The 17,485-nt window shown below is 43.9% G+C and overlaps 2 long non-coding RNA genes across 5 annotated transcripts in view; one reads left to right on the top strand and one right to left on the bottom strand.

Annotated features, from left to right (window-relative positions):
* Window positions 1-17,485, bottom strand: part of LOC132413289 (uncharacterized) — a 445,109-nt gene that overhangs the window by 84,616 nt on the left and 343,008 nt on the right. For all 4 annotated transcript variants that reach the window (XR_011246238.1, XR_009516685.1, XR_009516684.1 and 1 more), the window contains one exon: window positions 12,198-12,353. This is a non-coding gene — a long non-coding RNA (uncharacterized lncRNA). The remainder of the gene's footprint in view (window positions 1-12,197; window positions 12,354-17,485) is intronic.
* Window positions 2,124-7,638, top strand: LOC132440390 (uncharacterized). Its single transcript, XR_009522560.1, has 3 exons — window positions 2,124-2,571; window positions 3,192-3,328; window positions 6,589-7,638. It is a non-coding gene; the product is annotated as an uncharacterized lncRNA (long non-coding RNA).

The raw sequence follows: 17,485 nt of genomic DNA, 5'->3' as shown, positions 1-17,485 counted from the left end.
ATTCTCCTAAGTACATGATAATAGATTTTGACAGAGATATGTATATATAAAAGTATTAAATTAGTGCAGCATTAAAGTAGTGGAAAATGGAAACAGCCTTAATTTCTAATTACAGAAATATTCAATGGAATATTATGTTTCATTGAGTGTCACGTTTGCAAAGAATACTGAATGACAGAGCATAATCTTTCCGTTTTACAATGCTATCTTTCCAGCTCAAGTTGTGCCTCTGATGACAATATTTTAGCCTTCATGGAAAAACTGTGGGGAAAATTTGGAGGTAAATCACATCAGGCAGTCAATCATTTTCTCAGCCTCTGTATGAGGTCATCCCTTGAAGCATGCTAGTGTCCCAGAAGGAGGCAAGGAAAGGGCATTTGAGGGTCAATGAGGTCTTGAATCAAGCCTGTCTCACATAAATACTGGGCCATCAATGCCATTTCCATGGTCAGTGACCCCCAGGGAGAAAGATGCTATGAGGCATCATTTCCTTTAATATTTATTCCTCAAATTTCCCCAGTATAGAAATCACTTAAGAAACTGTCAGTTTTCCAGACACTTTTATTTGCAGCTTGCAGATTGCATCAATAAAGTGGTGCACCCATGACTCTCCCTGTATCCATCCATCATCAACACCAGTGCAAACCAGGCCCTTCACTTTTCCTCCTGATCTCTCCTGTAGTCATCTGCAGACCTCCTTATAGGAAAGGAGTTTAAGGTGAAAAACTCCAGTTGTACCCTCTGCTTCAACTCCCAGGCGTATAAGATAAATGGCGTTCAAGAAGGTGTTGTGCCTCTAATGACAAAACACCAAGGAATTCCTGGAGCACTGTTAATGCATTCAATCCTAGGACCATGCTTACACAGTTATAAGGATCAAGATATTTTCAAGGTGACAGAGGGAGCTTTACAGTCATTTTTTTGAGGTTGGTTAAGAAACTACTGAAGAATGGCAAAGCGCCATTCAAAACAAGTTCTAGTTTGAATACAAGGTCTATCGCTCATCACTTAGACAAGAACTTGACCAACCCGTTCCTCAGATTTTCAGAAAAAGTATCATGTGAAAAATAAGTGCCTACTTTCTAGTGACACTGGCAAGATTAAACGAGGTGATGCATACAAATGTTTAGTGCACCGGCCTATCAACCTAGTGCTTAATAACTAGGAGTCATTTATTTTTCCATAGGAAATTGCAGGGACTTTAGAATCAACTAGGCTTGGGTTTAAATCCGTATTACGTTTATTAGTTTGTCTCAATGTATGCAATGTACTGAAGCTCCAGAACCTTGGTTTTCTTACCTATAGAATGAAGAAAAATAAAACCTTTAAAATAGTTGCTATAGAGGTTAACTGGGGACTAGCATAGTCCTGAAATGGGGTAGAGTTTCAGTTGATGTTTATGGCCTGCCTTTCTGCATTCTTCGCGTGAGAATCCAGGTACTGTGCTGTCTTTTTTGATGCTAATCATATTCTTATACCATAATATGCTGCTTGTATAGGGTGTCCTTCGTTTAAGTTGGACCCCTCCCCCCTTCATTTACCCAGAACTCTGCCCTTAAAGGGGTTGCCGACGGCCATTTTGATGGTTTGGGGAGAAAATTCCAAAATAGAGTATAATAAATGTGGTTAGGAAGATTTCCTGTGGGGTAGGAACGAGAGAAATACTCTAGATAGAGTAGCAATAGTTTATTTATTTAGAAGCTCATTAAGGACAAGTCTTAGGTAAAGAATGGGGTCCTTACCCTTTTTCTCTTTCAGCTCAATTCTTGTAATCTTCTGACTTCTCTACCGGGGGATGGAGTTAGAGACACGTTGACTCATGACCAACCCCATGAAGAATCTGGAATTCCTGGCGTTTGACTTTTCCCTTGATCATATCTATTATAGCAGCCTTGGGACAGCCAGTGGATCTCTGGTCCCCAAACTTGAAACAGCGGGGGGTGGGGACAAGAGTATAAGCAGAGGGTTAATTGATGAGAAAAGTCATTTTTGCAATGTTCCAAGGGAACGTTTACAATGTTCCAACGTAAATTCAGAGATTTACGTCACTTTTCAAGGCATAACAGCGATTACTTCCGGTCAAGGCTCAGGCACTCCTGTCCAGGGAGTCTTCCTTTCCCTCTTGCCTCCGACTGTGGTCCTTCCTATAAATTTAGTGTTGGGGGATTGAAGTGAAGGGAGGAATGGTGCAAAGGCTACACAGAGGCAAATGGTAGAAGATGAAGTTCTGTGAAGAAAGTTCTTGAGAAAAGTTTGCATCTTGGCTCAACTTCTTGCTTTTTTCAGTATGACTCAGTTTTGGTGAGAAATAAGTGTTTTGGCTGCTCCTCAAGAACAGAGCCTGTTGTCGGTGAGGACTTGGGACGGCGTGCTCTCCTTCTCTCTGAAGACCCGCTGTCCTCTCTCCCCAAATCCGTCTGCTCTGGCTCAGGAAAGAATGCTAAACGCAGCACGTATGTGTCAGAGATGCCACACGGTGTCTGCTACAGCCCAGCCATCTGGGGGAGCCGGAGCTGCCAACTTGTCACCACGCAGGGAAATCCACGGCGCATCCTTCCCCACTTACCAGGTGTAAGTTCTCTCTTCTCTGATTAAGCTCTCTGGGGGTGGTGGGGGGAGGGGTGTGACCAAGGCAGCCATATCAGCAAAGCTAGGGTTTTAAGATTTCTTGTTTCACAAATGAGACGCTTAGGATGACAGTGGAATTTTTATAGAGGATAAGGCACACAGGTCAGGGGTGAGAAGAAATTTAAGGCAGGGTTTTCACCCCGGGAGTTTTAAAAGTAATGATATCTGATGCCACTCTCAGAGATTCTGGTAAAATTGATAGAAGGTGTGGCCTGGGCATCGGGATTTTTAGAAGTTCCCTGGGTGATTGTAACGTGCTACGAAGTTTGAAAGCCACCGGTTGGGAAAAGTGCTTCTCAAACTTTAATTTGCATGAGAAGCACCTGGGCATCTTGTTGATGGGGCAGCCTGAGATTCTTAACTTCTAATAAGCTCCTAGGTGATGCTGGCGCCACTGGTCTGTAGAACACACTTTGAGTTGTGAGGCTCCAGCTCTGAATATCTCTCAACCTAGAATACAGCCTCCTTCTCTGTCTGCTCAGAGAACAAACTCAAGACTCAGCTTAAGTATCCCCTGGTCTCAAAGACCTTCTTAACTTCTTATGCCATTTCCTTGCCCTCAGAAGAAGTGATCGCTCCTTTCCACGTGCCCTTACTTGAACTGACACGGCTCTCGGTCTCCTTGAAATCCAGTGCAGTTCCTGCTTCCTTTTGCATCTCCTGTGTAGTCAGGCATCATAGCAATTTACCGAATAAACAGGTATGACCCCCCCTCCCCACCGCCTCCGCTCTAGTTACCCTGCTTCATTTCACTTTATAACTGTTACGGTTATTTGCTCATTGTCTGTCTCCCTCCATTAGAATATAAGTGTCAAAAGGAAAGGGATTTTTAATCTTCTTGTTCACTGGTCTATTCCCAGTGGTCCGGCACATTGTATATGCTCAATAAATATCTGCCGAATGAATGTTAGACAAGGCACGTATCCAAGGTAAGGCAGTGTCCACCATGACACTTGTCATTTATTGGGCTGGGGGAGATGGGGAGTGTAGTGGGTGTGGGAAATTAGGCAATGCAGAGCAGTCTAGACCCACTTGTGCATTTTTTTCTTTTTGTTTTTATTATTTTTTAATTGAAGTATATTTAATTTACAATGTATTAGTTTCAGGCATACAACACAGTGATCTAGTTATACATACGCATATAAAATACATATACGTACACACATATATATATTCTTTTTCAGATTCTTCTCCCTTATACGTTACTGTAAAATATTGAGTATAATTTCCTGTGCTATACAGTAGGTCCCTGTTGGTAATCTATTTATATATACAGTAGTGTGTTTATGTTAATCCCAAACCAGAGCTGTCCACACGGTACCTGGCACATAGTAAAAAATGCCTCTAGTAATCTTCTAACAATTTTTCTCTGCTTCAATATAAGCCTTCAATGCTTCTGTAAACCTCAAGGTCAACACATTGTACATCACTACACCCACCCACCAGTCATCTACCCATCCATCCATCCACATGTATTTTTTGGTAAATGTCCAACAACAAACTTTTTTTTAATTAGGCAGGGAGTTCACTGCTGTTCTTTGCTCAGCTGGTAAACACAACAAATGTATTTTTTAAAAATTCCTCTCTTTGCTGAGTGAAAAATGTAGGTTCCGAGATCAATCAGAAAAACATGCTTAAAGGTCAAAGAAGCGATTCCACTCTTGTCTATATTTTCCCATTAACCTTAGCATAGATATTCATATCCTTCTTTGTTGATTATGAACCAGAGTCAGTCAGAAATGAAATGCCTTGCTGATGGCAGAGTTCATTTCAGTGTTTTTCTGGGTAGAGTGGGAGAAGTGGGGAATCAGAGAAAGAAAAGAGTATTAACTCCCCAGGCAGACCCAATGTAGGACCCTGTTGAGAGATGTTATTGACTAGATGCTTCTATAGAGACCTGCCAAAAATAGGATTGGAGGTAATAGGAATGAACAAGCTTTAGCCAGACAATCATTCTGTATTGCTCACTGGCCCAAAATTGTTCCCTGTGATGTGCTTCCCAGTAATTTGTCCAGATTTCTATGATCTTAACAGATTGCTCCTGGGTAGAAAATAGCTTGACTTCCCCAAGCTCTGACAACCCTTAATTCTCCTCGTTAATTCTTTTGTAGCCTGTGTGGATTCCAGAGGGAAACACACTTATCTGGCTGTCTGCTTCAGGGGATGATTTCCCCAGGATTGCTTGAGAAGCTGTACTCAGGGAATCTTAACGCACAGAATGGTTAGGGGCAGAGACTTTTGTTTCTCATGGGAGTTTAGCCTTTGGAAACCAGCAAAGCCATGTCTCCAGGAGACAGCCAGTCCACACGGTTTAACCGGCAGAAGCTGGCAGCCCAGGGGTAAGGAATGGGAAAGGCAGAGGAACATCAACTGAGTCTTGTTGGGGTGGAGGATTTTGCAGCTTCCAGCAGCTGTGAGGTAGTGTCTGACCCTCGGTCCATTCCTCTCCTTTCCCATTATGCACAGATGTCTCTAAATTATTTCCTAAAAATGCCTAAAATCTTTATTTTAAAAAGTTGCCCATTTGATCGTTTTGACAGCTGAGACAGAGATACTGAAAGCTTGCCTTTGCTCCATCACTAACCAGTGATCCAGCTTGGCTAAGCCTGTTCCCCTCTCTGCACCTGTTAGCTCATCTCTACAATGAGAAGGGACCCAGAATAGTGGTTACAAATACAGTCTCCATGTTCACACCAGCTCTGCTTCTTAGTAGCAAGGTGACCTCTAGAAGTTGCTCAACCTCCATTTTCTCATCTGTAAAATGGGGAGCTCCACAGTACCTCATAAGTTTGTTGTAAAGATTAAATGCATCAATATATGTAAAGTGCTTGGTACAGTGCCTGGCATGTGTTAAGTGCGACATAGACATTTGCTATTTTTAAGAGCAGAGGATTGCTGTTTAAGGTTCCTCCCTTCTAGATTTAAAAGATGAGTCATTACCTCAATGGATATTTTTGGCAGCCTACCCAGCATTCATTTCTCTATTTTCCCTGTTGCAAAAGCCCCAAATATCCTTTGTAAAAACACCCACAAGAACCCCCTGTGTGACAACGCAGCACTGTTACAGACGGTACTGACTCTTCTCCAATGACAGGGAAACAAGTCACTCAGTAAATTTGTTAAAAATAAATTGCCAAAAAAATATTTGGCCAAAGCATCCTTAGTAAACTTGAATAAAATCCACGCCCCCCCCCCCGACACAGTCTTTTACCAGGTTGTTTCTGATGCACTTTATGAGATGTGCTGTATCAGAAAAGATCTCCCTTCTGTTCCCATCCGTAGTCTTGCTTTGTTATGGTTTCAAAAAAAAAAAATATGAAACCAAATCTGGACACACAGGTTTTCTGGAGGGCATGATAGCGATCGGTTTCATCCATAAGGCAATTACAAAGAGACTCCATATTCATTCACTGATTTTATTCTTATGATAACGTTCAGAGGACCCATTTTGGCGGGGGACGGGGGACACTGAGCCTCTGAACAATACTAAACTGAGATTCTTGGAAGCCTAGTGACCCTTCTCACTGGAGGGGGAGGTGAGGCCAGAATCTCAAACATGACTTCCTCCTTTTTGAAATATTTTCACTGGATTTCTAGGAAACCCACACTCTCCTGTTCCTTTTTCTAATCTTTAAAGTCAAGGGCCTAGGACTCTGTCCTTGTCCCTCTCCTCCACGTACACTCTCCCATTAGATAAACTCCTTCGGGCCTATGGCTTTCCATACTGTCTACTTGCTGGCTGATGTGTTGATTGTCTGTATTTCATTAGAATGTAAGTTTCAACATGGTAGGATTTTAACTGCTTTATTCAATTCTGTACCTACAGAGTCTGAAACAGTGCCTGGATTTCATTTCCTTTGGATAATAACTGTACCAATTTACATTCCCACCAACAGAGCACAAGGGTTCCCTCTTCTCCACATCCTCCCCAAGACTTATCTTTTGTCTTTTTGAAAATAGCTGTAGGGACTTCCCTGGTGGCGCAGTGGTTCAGAATCCGCCTGCCAGTGCAGGGGGCACAGGTTCGAGCCCTGGTCCGGGAAGATCCCACATGCTGCGGAGCAACTAAGCCCGTGAGCCACAACTACTGAAGTCTGTGCGCCTAGAGCCTGGGAGCCACAACTACTGAAGCCTGCGCGCCTAGAGCCCGTGCTCCGCAACAAGAGAAGCCACCGCAATGAGGAGCCCACGCACCACAACGAAGAGTAGCCCCCACTCGCCACAACCAGAGAAAGCCCGCGTGCAGCAACGAAGACCCAACGCGGCCATAAATAAATAAATTTATATAAAAAAAGAAAATAGCTATATATGTTCATCCACACATAAAATATAATAAAAGATTCAACCTTAAAACAAGAAGGAAATCCTGTCATTTGCAACAACAGGGATGAAACCAGATAACATTATGCTAAGTGAAATAAGCCAGACCCAGAAAGACAAGTCCTTCATGACCTCTCTTACATGGGTAATCTCCAAAAGTAGAACTCATAAAAGCAGAGAGTAAAATGGTGACTTTCAGGCACCAGGGGCAGGTGAGCAAAATGGGAGTTGTTGGCCAAAGGGTACAAAGTTTCAGTTATGCAGGATGAATAAGTTCTGGAGATCTAACATTCAACATGTGACTACAGTTAATAATACTGTATCATATACTTGAAATTTGAGAGCAGATCTTAAGTGCTCTTACCACAAACACACAAAATGGTACTTATGTGAGGTGATGCATATGTTAATGGACTTGATGTGGTAATTATTTCACAATGTATACCTACATCAAAACCGCATAGTATATTTTAAATATGTACAATTTTTATTTGTCAGTGATACCATAATAAAGCTGGAGAGAAGAAATAAAACCGTTCCTGGAACTTAGTAGGCACTCAATAAATGTGTGAAGGGTGAATGATGTATAATTTCAAATACAAAGAACTTGCTTTGTATTCTCTGTCATTTCCGAGGTTGGCAATGCAGAATAAAGCTTCTCAACCACTTGACCGTGGTTTGCCTTTGGGACTGGATAATTCTCTGTTTGCGGGGGCCTGTCCTGTGTGTTGTACGATGTTTAGCAGCATCCCCAGCTTCTGTCTACTAGATGCCAGTAGAAATCCCCACTTGTGACAACAACAAAAAATCTCTCCAGCCCTTAAGTTCTAGCTATGTGACAAGTAATTTACCTCTCTGAGCCCTAGTCCTCATTATAAATAAGGGGTTAGACTACCCACCCCATAATGCAGTTGTGAGGATTAAACGAGGTAATGTGTCCCAAAATAGCCAGCATGGTGTCCCCTTAATGTTCATTTCCCTCTTGGCTCTGGGACTGAGCTCCTTCATGTATCCAGGTTTCATTACTCATTTTGAGTCCTACTTCTTCTCTTGGTTTTGTCTCACTTGCCTGTTTTCATGGCCTCGGACCCTCCCTCTTTGTCCCAAGAACTGGGAATTTCTTCTTACAGCCAGCCTTCTAGCCACTGGATATGTCTCCATTCTGAATCCCGCATCTGGTTCTGAGGTGCAGCTCCATCTCCACTATTTTCTCCCAGGCTTATTCCATACTTGAACCTCTCCTATCCTATCACCTTTCCAGCCACCTGAACTAAATCAAGGTTATTCTCAGACCAGCAGCTCACACTGGTGGGGATGAGAAGCAAATCAACATGCCTGGGATTCATGTCATCATCTTCCACTGCACACAAAGACAATCACTTCTCTGGCTCTGGACTTCTCACCTCATAAATTAGAAGACTCGTTAGTTGTTGGTTGGAGTTGCCTTTTCCACTGACCATGAGATAAATATCTATTTGTCTTCCTAGAACCAGCTGAATTTTAAGTTTCCTTCCCATTTCAACCTTGTGTGTCCAGGTTTCAAACATGGGAGTGAAAGAATAGTTAAGTGTTAAGAAAGTTAAGAATTAAGGGTTAAGAATAATTAAGGGTTAAAGTGAAGAACTTCTCAGTCAGAATTATGGTTCCCTCTTCTGTCCCCATCTGGTTGCTTTCTGGTGATGGTGTGATGTAGTGAATAGGGTCCATGTTTTGGGGTCAGATGAACTGTAGGGGATTGTCACTCTGCTACTCACCAGCACTAGCCATGCAAACTTAGGTAAGTTAGTTACTCATTCTGAACCCCTGACTCTCTTTTGTTCTCCACCAGAAATCGCTCTTATGAGGGCTATACGTATAATGTATGGAAAGCCCCAAGAAACAGCATCCAGCACAATACGGGCCTTTGTTAAATGTCAAAATTTTCTCTTCCCTTTATATTCCCAGTCTAGCACCTCTATTTAATCCTCCTACAATCTAGAATTATACTGTCGCCTCTTTTTGGGCAAGGGTCCTGTTTCATTAATCTTTACATTTTCCTACCCTCTATTCTTGCATATTGCTTTTGCATAGTTATGACTCGATTAAGCGTCTATTGGATGAAATGGACTTGAAATTCGACATGCTGTAGGACAGGAAATAAAAATAAATCATAATAAAATATAGTTGAAAATAATGAAAAAAATCTGAATATGGAAGAACCAGAATGATAAAGAGAAATTGGCCTGGGAATTCAATCCATGCTGTTTTCACCTAGGCTTTGTGTGGGTGAGCAGTGATGAAGAGCAAGGACTTTGCAATAAGACAGAGCTGGGTTTGGAGTCAGACCAATCCAGGACCTAGGAGAGTATCTGCCACACAACAAATGTTTCCAGTAATAACTACTTAATGAAGCTTGTAAATGTTTTAATATATTTGACTCTAATTATGTCACATACAAGCAATTATTTTACTTCTCTGAAACTTGATTTATTAATCTGTAAATTGGGAATAATAATGAGAATGAAACAAATTAATGTAAATAAAGAAAGTGGCCAAGTGCCCAGCACACAATTTGTGTGTAACACATCGTAGGTACTACTGCTGCAGAGTCTCTGCTTTACCTTGGGCTCGCTATTTGTGAATATGGTTAATAAAAATTCCTGGATGTTGGTGATCATATCCCATGGCACACTGGGCTAGCTTTTGGAATACTGAACCTAGAAAAAACAGTGAGGTATAAATTGGACCAGCTCTAAAGCCTGCAAGCTGTGTGCTGGGTAAATCACCTTACTTTTCTGATTCTCCGTGTCTGTAAGTGTACAAAGTAGTTGTGATCTAGGATCTTTTCTATTCCTGAAAGTCTTTCAGTAGGACTAATTGACCTTGACGGGTCCTTCCATTTTTAAGAGCGTACGATTAGAAGAGTAAGCTATATGTCCCTAAATGTCGGCCAGTGACACCTGTGTGTGTGTGTTTGGTTGCGGGGAGGGGAGGTGGTACTGGGGAGAGTGTGTTGCTGATCCGGAGGGGCAGAGAAGGGGCGTAATACGTGTTGATTATCTATCAGACCGAGAATATGTGTGTCACTCTTCATATATTTTATATACTCCCACAGAAACCCTGTCAGAATTGAGTTGTGAGCTCTGCTTTCCCCATAAGGAAATTAAGGTTGAGAGATGTTAAGTAACCTGGATAAAGACCCAAGAGGGAAAACTGTTTTTTTTCTTTTCCTCTGTGCTGCCCCTTCCTCAATCCAGCCTCTCATCGGCTAGTGCCTGGATTATTCGTTCAGTCGGTGTGACTGGGGACCTCCCAGCCTGCTCCCCTCCAGTCCAGCCTCCGTGATGTTGAGAATAAGACCATTTTATTTCCCTTCAGGAGCCTAGACTAGCCCTGAGGGAAAAATCCAAGCTTCTTAGCACAGTTTCCAAGGTCCCAGATGATCTGTCTCCCACCTACCTCTCCAGCTGCATTGTCACTTTCATCCTTTCATCTGTATTTACTGAGCACCTCCCTCATCCCGGACATTTTGCTGGGCTGCCTCCATAAAGGTAAGAGGTGGTCCTGCCCCTTACTTATAATGTAGTAGGGTTAGACATACCATAATCAACTAACCACACAGATACCTGTCCCAATCTATCTGTCTATCTATTAATCTATCTATCTATCTCTCTATCATCTATCATCATCATCATCACCTATTAACAATAACTAACATTTATTAAGCACTAATGATCAAGGAACTACTTTAATCACTTTAACTGTATTTTTTTCACTTAAACCTTCCAACAAGCCTATGAGATAGGCATTTTTATTTCCATTTTCCAGGTAAGAAAACTGCCTCATAGACAGTTTAAATGTCTTGCCCAAGGTCACACAGCTAGGAAGTGGCAAGGCCAGGATCTGTGCCCAGGAAGTGGCCTGGACTCTCCACAACCTGCTACTACTCCAGTGTATGGTTACAGACGGTGACAGGTACCACAGAAGAAAGGCTTGGGCTACTATCAGTGTGCAGCTAGTGGTGGGGAGCCTGAGGAAACAGTTTTAAAAAGTGATTTTTTTCACCCAACTGCCCTCATTCCTTCCACCCATTATGCACACTGGCCTCCAACAGAGATGAACCCCTTGCTGCTCTTTGCTCTCTACAGCCTTCCCATCATTCCGGATGCTGTTTCCTCTGTGTAGAAGGCCTGCGCCTCTTCATCAGCCTAACATCTGCTCATTCACTCATTTGCCAAGCACCTGCTGGACCTGCTACTGTGTCAGACACTCTGCTAGAGTCGGTGTCTACAGAGACAAACGGACAGGAACTCTGCCCGCTGGTGCTCACCATCTGGAGGGGAGATGGACAGAAAGAAAAGAGAAATACAGCCTGCCTATTCCACAGAACACTAACACCATTTTTAATAACAAAAATACTATATCGAGTGTATATTTTTAAGCCTAAGATGAGTTTTTAATTGTTACCAGATCAACAATCTGAAATCTTCTAGTGATTGTTTTCCTCCGTGCAATAAACCCTGTCTTCCCATCCTGTCCCTCTCTCCCCTTTGGCCCTTCCTCCCTCCCTCCTTCCTTCCTAGTCATCCCTTGGAGGTGATGTGAGTACCTCCTTTGCTTTCCCCATGTCAGGCACTGCACCTGTCGATCATCCTTCAAAACTCAGTGTGAGGCCCTCCTACAGAAGGCCCTTCTTGAACCACAGGTTCCCAAGAAGGTTGAGGAGGCCTCTTCTTTCTGCTCCCACTGTCTCCTGTGAGAACTGATCCTGAGGCCACAGTGGGAAGGTCTGCTGTCTGCCTCTACTGTAGACTATTCACTCCCTGAGGGCAGGGACTCTATACGTAGAGCTTGACACAGTGCCTGCATAACGCAGTAGATGTAGGTACCCAGTAAACATTCATTCCATGTGTAAATAAATTAAATTCAATGGAAAATACGCAGACAAAAAGGGCTTGATTATAAAACTCTTTATGTCTCCTGCAACCTGAAATTCTATGAGATGTAAATTTTCTGGGTACTTACGCCAGGCAGTCTGCAAACCTAATTGCCCTTTGCATAGTCTGTCTCTTGTGATAGCCGGCATCAGACACATCTCTTTACTTAAGACTTATGTAGAACCTCTGATTTTTAGCTGAGCACATGACCACCCAGAGTGAAATCTGTATCTCTTAGACTCTCTTCCAGCCAAATGCAGCCAATAGGAAGTTAGGACCCATGCTACATGACATTTTCACTTCTGTCTTTAAAAACAGGCGACATTCCCCTACCTCAGTCCTCCTGGCTGGAATATCCATCCACCCATGTGTGGTCAAATATTCATTCAGACAAGGGCCATGCCCGAGGGATGGTGGAGCAACAAGACAAGAACTGGAGTCTCCGGTAGCTCGGAATCCTTACGGATCGTGGAACACTCACCTCCAGACCTACAGGAAAGAGAGACAAAGTAGACCTCCATCTTGTTTGAGATGCTGTTATGTGGGAACTCTGTTACATGGAGCCATATCCAATATTGACCAGTACACTGATCTTCCTTTTATAGAAACATAGATTGTCAGAGGCATATGGGACTTTAGAATTAATCTAATCCAGTGTTTCTTAACCTTTTTGGAGTCAAGAATATTTTAAAATTTGATGGAAGCTCACTACTATAAAATAACATAAAATGTATGTCCATAGTAGACCATGGCCCTCTCCTGGTTAAGCATTCCTAGTTTGGTTGTAAACCTTCATTTTAACCACAAGCAAGCTGTGGTTCAGAAAGGCCCTAAAATTTGCAGACAGTCCCATGGGAAATTGGACCAGTATCCCTGATTTATTACCCCCAAGCTGGTGCTTTTTCCTCCAAAAGACACTGTGTAGTTTCCCTGGGGAATGTTCCAGTGATGGCTATCTGATGGGGCTTCAGAGATATTTTAGGTTTCTTGGTAATTATTGATGACTTAGCCTTCTTTATTCATTCATTCATTCATTCAATCATTTATCTACTTTAGAAGCAATTATTGAGCATCTTACAGGGTTACGCACAGGACAATGCCCTGTTATACTATACTGAACAAAACACAGATATTACTCCTATTATTATGTGGCTTACATCCAATGGATGAGTCAGATGTTAAACAAGTCAGAACACAAATGCATTTATAATAACAAATTGGGGTAAGTACTATGAAAGAAGTAAATGGGATGGTAGCAGAGAATATTAAATAAGGGGATCTGCTGGGAATGTCAATTTTGTGGAGTTGACATTTAAGCTGAGATGAAAGATGAGAAGAAACTGGACATGTGGAGGGTAAAGGAAAGGGTATTCCAGGCAGAGGGAACAACCTATGCAAAGATCTTGAGAAGGAGGAAGTTAGAATATTAAGGAGCTGGAAGAAAGCTCACTGTGGTGGGCTCACCTACCTAAGGAAGAAACCGAGATGTAGGTCAGGGCAGGATCGAACAGTCCCAAGTGGACCCTTGATGGCCTCTTAACAAATGTGGGCTTTCATTGTAATTACAATAAGAAGCCGTAGGAAGCTTTTCAAGAGACAGCCTTTATCACTTCTTCCAGAGGGAGAAGTGATGTGATTCTAGGTTTTCAAAAGACCGCTGTGGTTGCTTTGTGAAAATGAATTGGGATGGTAGATAAGAGTAGACACAGGGTGGCATTTGAGAGGATACAGTTGTAGCCCATGTCACTAATAGTCAGGTTGCACAGATGGATTTGAAATGTATTTTGGGCGTAGGAGGTACTTTGGCTTGGTGGGGGACTGGCTGCAGAGTGTGAGACGACAGCCAACAGGTCTCTTGCAAATCGTAAAGGAGTCTTCTATGGAATTCTCCAGCAAAGCGAGCCCAGATATATTCTAAAGTTGATGAAAGATCCTTGTCAACAGCTACTGACCTGCTCACAGACCTTTCCTGGGATGCCAAAGCAAAACAAGGTTAAAATCCAGATTGTTTCAGCAGGCTAGATGCCATTTCTTAATGGAAAGGGTGGAAGTTGCACATTCAGAATAAGGTCAGAGAGAATTTATTTCATTTTTAAAAATAAATTACCACAAATAACTCATTGATTTGATTTGGAAGAGAGTAAGATGTGTGCTACAGTTTTGGGGTTATGCTTATATGAACTGACTGAAAAGGCAGAAATTTAGAACTTCAATTATAAAAGATTTTGGAAAACATTTTCATTTAATTACTCATTATAATTATGTTTCTATGGCAATAACTTGGCGTTTTAGAACCCAAAATAGGCAACAGTTGATCACTCATCTACCTTAAAGCAACAAGTGGATGAATATGGTGAAGATTCTCTGTCATCTTTTCCAGTCAGGAAAGCTGAGTCCTTCCCTGACTGAGTTCAGGCCTCAGAAGCTTGCTGGAAAATCAAAGCACCCTTCACCTCCCCCCACCCTCATTCCAGCAGGACAGAGAGGGAAACAAACACTGAGCACATTGTAATGCCAAGTAAGTTCTTATATGTTAATTAATGTTAATTTTCACAACAACCTGGGTAGGTTTTAGTATCTCTACTTTATGTCTGAGGAAAAAGAGCTCAAAGGAAAAACCAGTGGAAGTGTCCACAGAAGAAGAAAGTAGGGTCGAATCTCTAAAACCCATGCATTGGGTCATGTCACTCTCATGCAGACTTCCACTTTAAAACTCATTTCTCAAGTGTTTCCCAGTTCTAGAAGTGAAAGAACAATACTCAGAAATTCTCAGAAAGTCCAGTATTCCCAGCAACACTTGGTTCTTAGTTCTGATAACTTAATACCCTATATAGTAGAATTACTGGACCCAACTTTTATCAGTTTGTCCACGCCACCTTCTGAGTGACTTTGAAGTTCTTCCCGCTGGAAGCAGAGGAAATACTTCTGCATCCCTTGACTTTGAGCTCAGTCATGTGACCTACTTCAGCCAATTAGATAGTAGCATTCATAAGCAAGGAAAGGCTTGAAAGGCACTGCAGGATTCTATTTGCCCTCTTGTGCTTCTACTGTTATCTGAGAAGAACACGTCCAGGGTAAGCACTGCCCCTCAGCCTGGGTCCTGGAATAAAGCCAGGCGGTGCAGACCTGAGCTGAGACTTGCAGCAAGAAGCCAAGCCCAGCTGACTTACAGCCCAAAGCAGCACCACCCAACCCAGCACAGCCAAGATCAACCAATTCTCCTTTGACCTGCAGACCCATGAGCAAGTAAGTGGTTGTGGTTGTATGGCTTTGAGTTTGGGGGTGGCTTACTATATACCATTTGGGGGACAATGATTGTTATCTTATGATAGTGGCTTTCACCTTCTGGATGTTCTGCTTCGTAAAATGTAGCCAGCATATACTGTGTGAGCACGGGCTATGTAAAAATCAGTAGGAAGTTCAAACAGTGGCTTTGGGAAATTCAGAGATTAAAGCACAAGTTTCCTTCGAGAGAGCTCACAGTCTAAGGAGAGAAGAGAGGGCAAAAGGTACCAAACACATGGGGTAAATAAATGGGGGACTTCCCTAGTGGCGGCGCAGTGGTTAAGAATCCGCCTGCCAATGCAGGGGACACGGGTTCGAGCCCTGGTCTGGGAAGATCCCACATGCCACGGAGCAACTAAGACTGTGCACCACAACTACTGAGCCTGCACTGTAGAGCCCGCAAGCCACAACTACTGAGCCCGCAAGCCACAACTACTGAGCCCACATGCCACAACTACTGAAGCCTGCACGCCTAGAGCCCGAGCTCTGCAACAAGAGAAGCCACTGGAATGAGAAGCCCGCGCACCGCAACAGAGTAGCCCCCGCTCCCTGCAACCAGAGAAAAGCCCTCACTCAGCAACAAAGACCCAACGCAGCCAAAAATAAATAAATTAATTAAAAAAAAAAAGTGGTAATGGGGAGGAGCCACTGGATATGGGTTCATTATAGAACTTACCCAGCTTCCAGGATCCAAATTAGAGGAAGGCGCCAATTTAAAAAGCTGATCCAGATATGCAGTCAGTGGCAGAATGTTTAAGCAGGCTACCCGGCCAGGGGAGCGATACTCTTACAAAACACAAGTCCGTATGCTCAACGCACAGTGAGGCCAAACAATACCAAAACCTCGGAGTCTGGAGCAGAGAAAGGTTTATTGCAGGGGCCTTGCGAGGAGACCGGTGGCTCATGCCTTAAAAACCCCAAACTCCCTGAAGGCTTTCAGCAAAGCCCTTCTATAGGAAAGGTGAGGGAAGAGCTGATTAGTTGTTGCAAACTTCTTGGTGTCAGATCCTTTGTTTTTGCAACTGGTCAGGTCAAGTTCAGGTCACGATGTTCCTGTAAACCTCCATCAAAACAGTGTTATTCTCTGTTCTGCAACTTTTTATCTAAAGGTGTAATACTCTTAAAGGTCACAGGCTTGAGAATTATACAAGAAAGGGAAGGGGAGGCTTTAAGCTCAGTCTCCTTGCCTCCTGGCGGCTTTTAACCCTTAACAAATCCTGTAAGCAAAGCGACATCGTTACCCCTCATTTTACTTGTTTAACGTTCCAAGGACCGGCTCTTGCCCTCCGGGGTCCAGGCCCTGGCTAAGGGTGGGGGGTCCCCACACGGCCCGTCACCCTGCCTGGGAGCGCTCGTCCAGCACCAGGTCTGCGTGCTCCCGCCAGTGCCCAGGCCCCGCTGAAGAGGCAGATCTCAACTGGTGGCGCCCTCGGGGCCAGCTCCGCAGACCCTGCCCAGCTGCCATCACGGAGGGAGCCGGGCGCCCAGGACCCAGCCAGCCCTCAGGCTCCCCTGGCTGCACAAACGCGGGGGGGGGGGCGGGGGGGGGAAGGGGGAGGGCCGGGTCCGCAGACCACGACCCAGGGAGACCACCTTCGTGGGGACCACCCACCGCGACGCTGACCGGTGTCTGAGCACCCTGCCCCTGTTACAATACTAGACATTCCATAGGGCGGTACTAATGGATTTGTGTTTTAAGATACAGTTAATGAAAACTGACTCCATTCCTGGTTTCCTTCTGAGAACCTTCTAAAATTACCAATTTAGCCCCTTGAGGTAAGTACAATTATTCCTTTCCATTTCCTAGATTAAGCAACTGGGGCTTAAAAAGAGTAAGTAATTTGTTCCAAATCGCACGTCTAATGAGTTGTGGAGTAGGGATGAAACACTGCGGTACCGGGCCTCCAGGCCTCCAGGCCTCCAAGAGGGCCCTCGGGCCTCCTGCCCCCAGGACTTACCCGAGTACAGTCTCCCCCTGCTTGTACCAGGCTTGGTCTGTGTGAGCAACAGGATACTGCAAAAGGGACGTCAGGGTACAGAGGAAACTTGCATTTCAGTCTTGCGTTCTTTCTCTCAGACTGAAATAGAGGCAGGGCGGGCGCGCGCGCGGCCCTTAGCCCGCGGCACTCAGCTCTCGACTGTTATCGCGAGACCGTTATCGCGAGACCGTAGGGTCCCGCTCCAACAACAGTCCTCGTGGCAGAGGTTGCAGTGACATGCAGATCGTGGCCTTCTCCCCGGGGTCCTCCCAGGCTCTCCATCCTTGGGACGCGCAGGCGAGCTGGGGGGGCCCGGGGACAGGCTGAGGGCTGTGTCCTGCAGAGCTCCAGAGCCCT

The sequence above is a fragment of the Delphinus delphis genome, chromosome 17, assembly GCF_949987515.2.
Source record: "Delphinus delphis chromosome 17, mDelDel1.2, whole genome shotgun sequence".
NCBI classification, from domain to species: Eukaryota; Metazoa; Chordata; class Mammalia; order Artiodactyla; family Delphinidae; genus Delphinus; species Delphinus delphis.
Note: the sequence above shows the minus strand (reverse complement) of the source record. Positions and strands in the feature narration are given on the sequence as shown.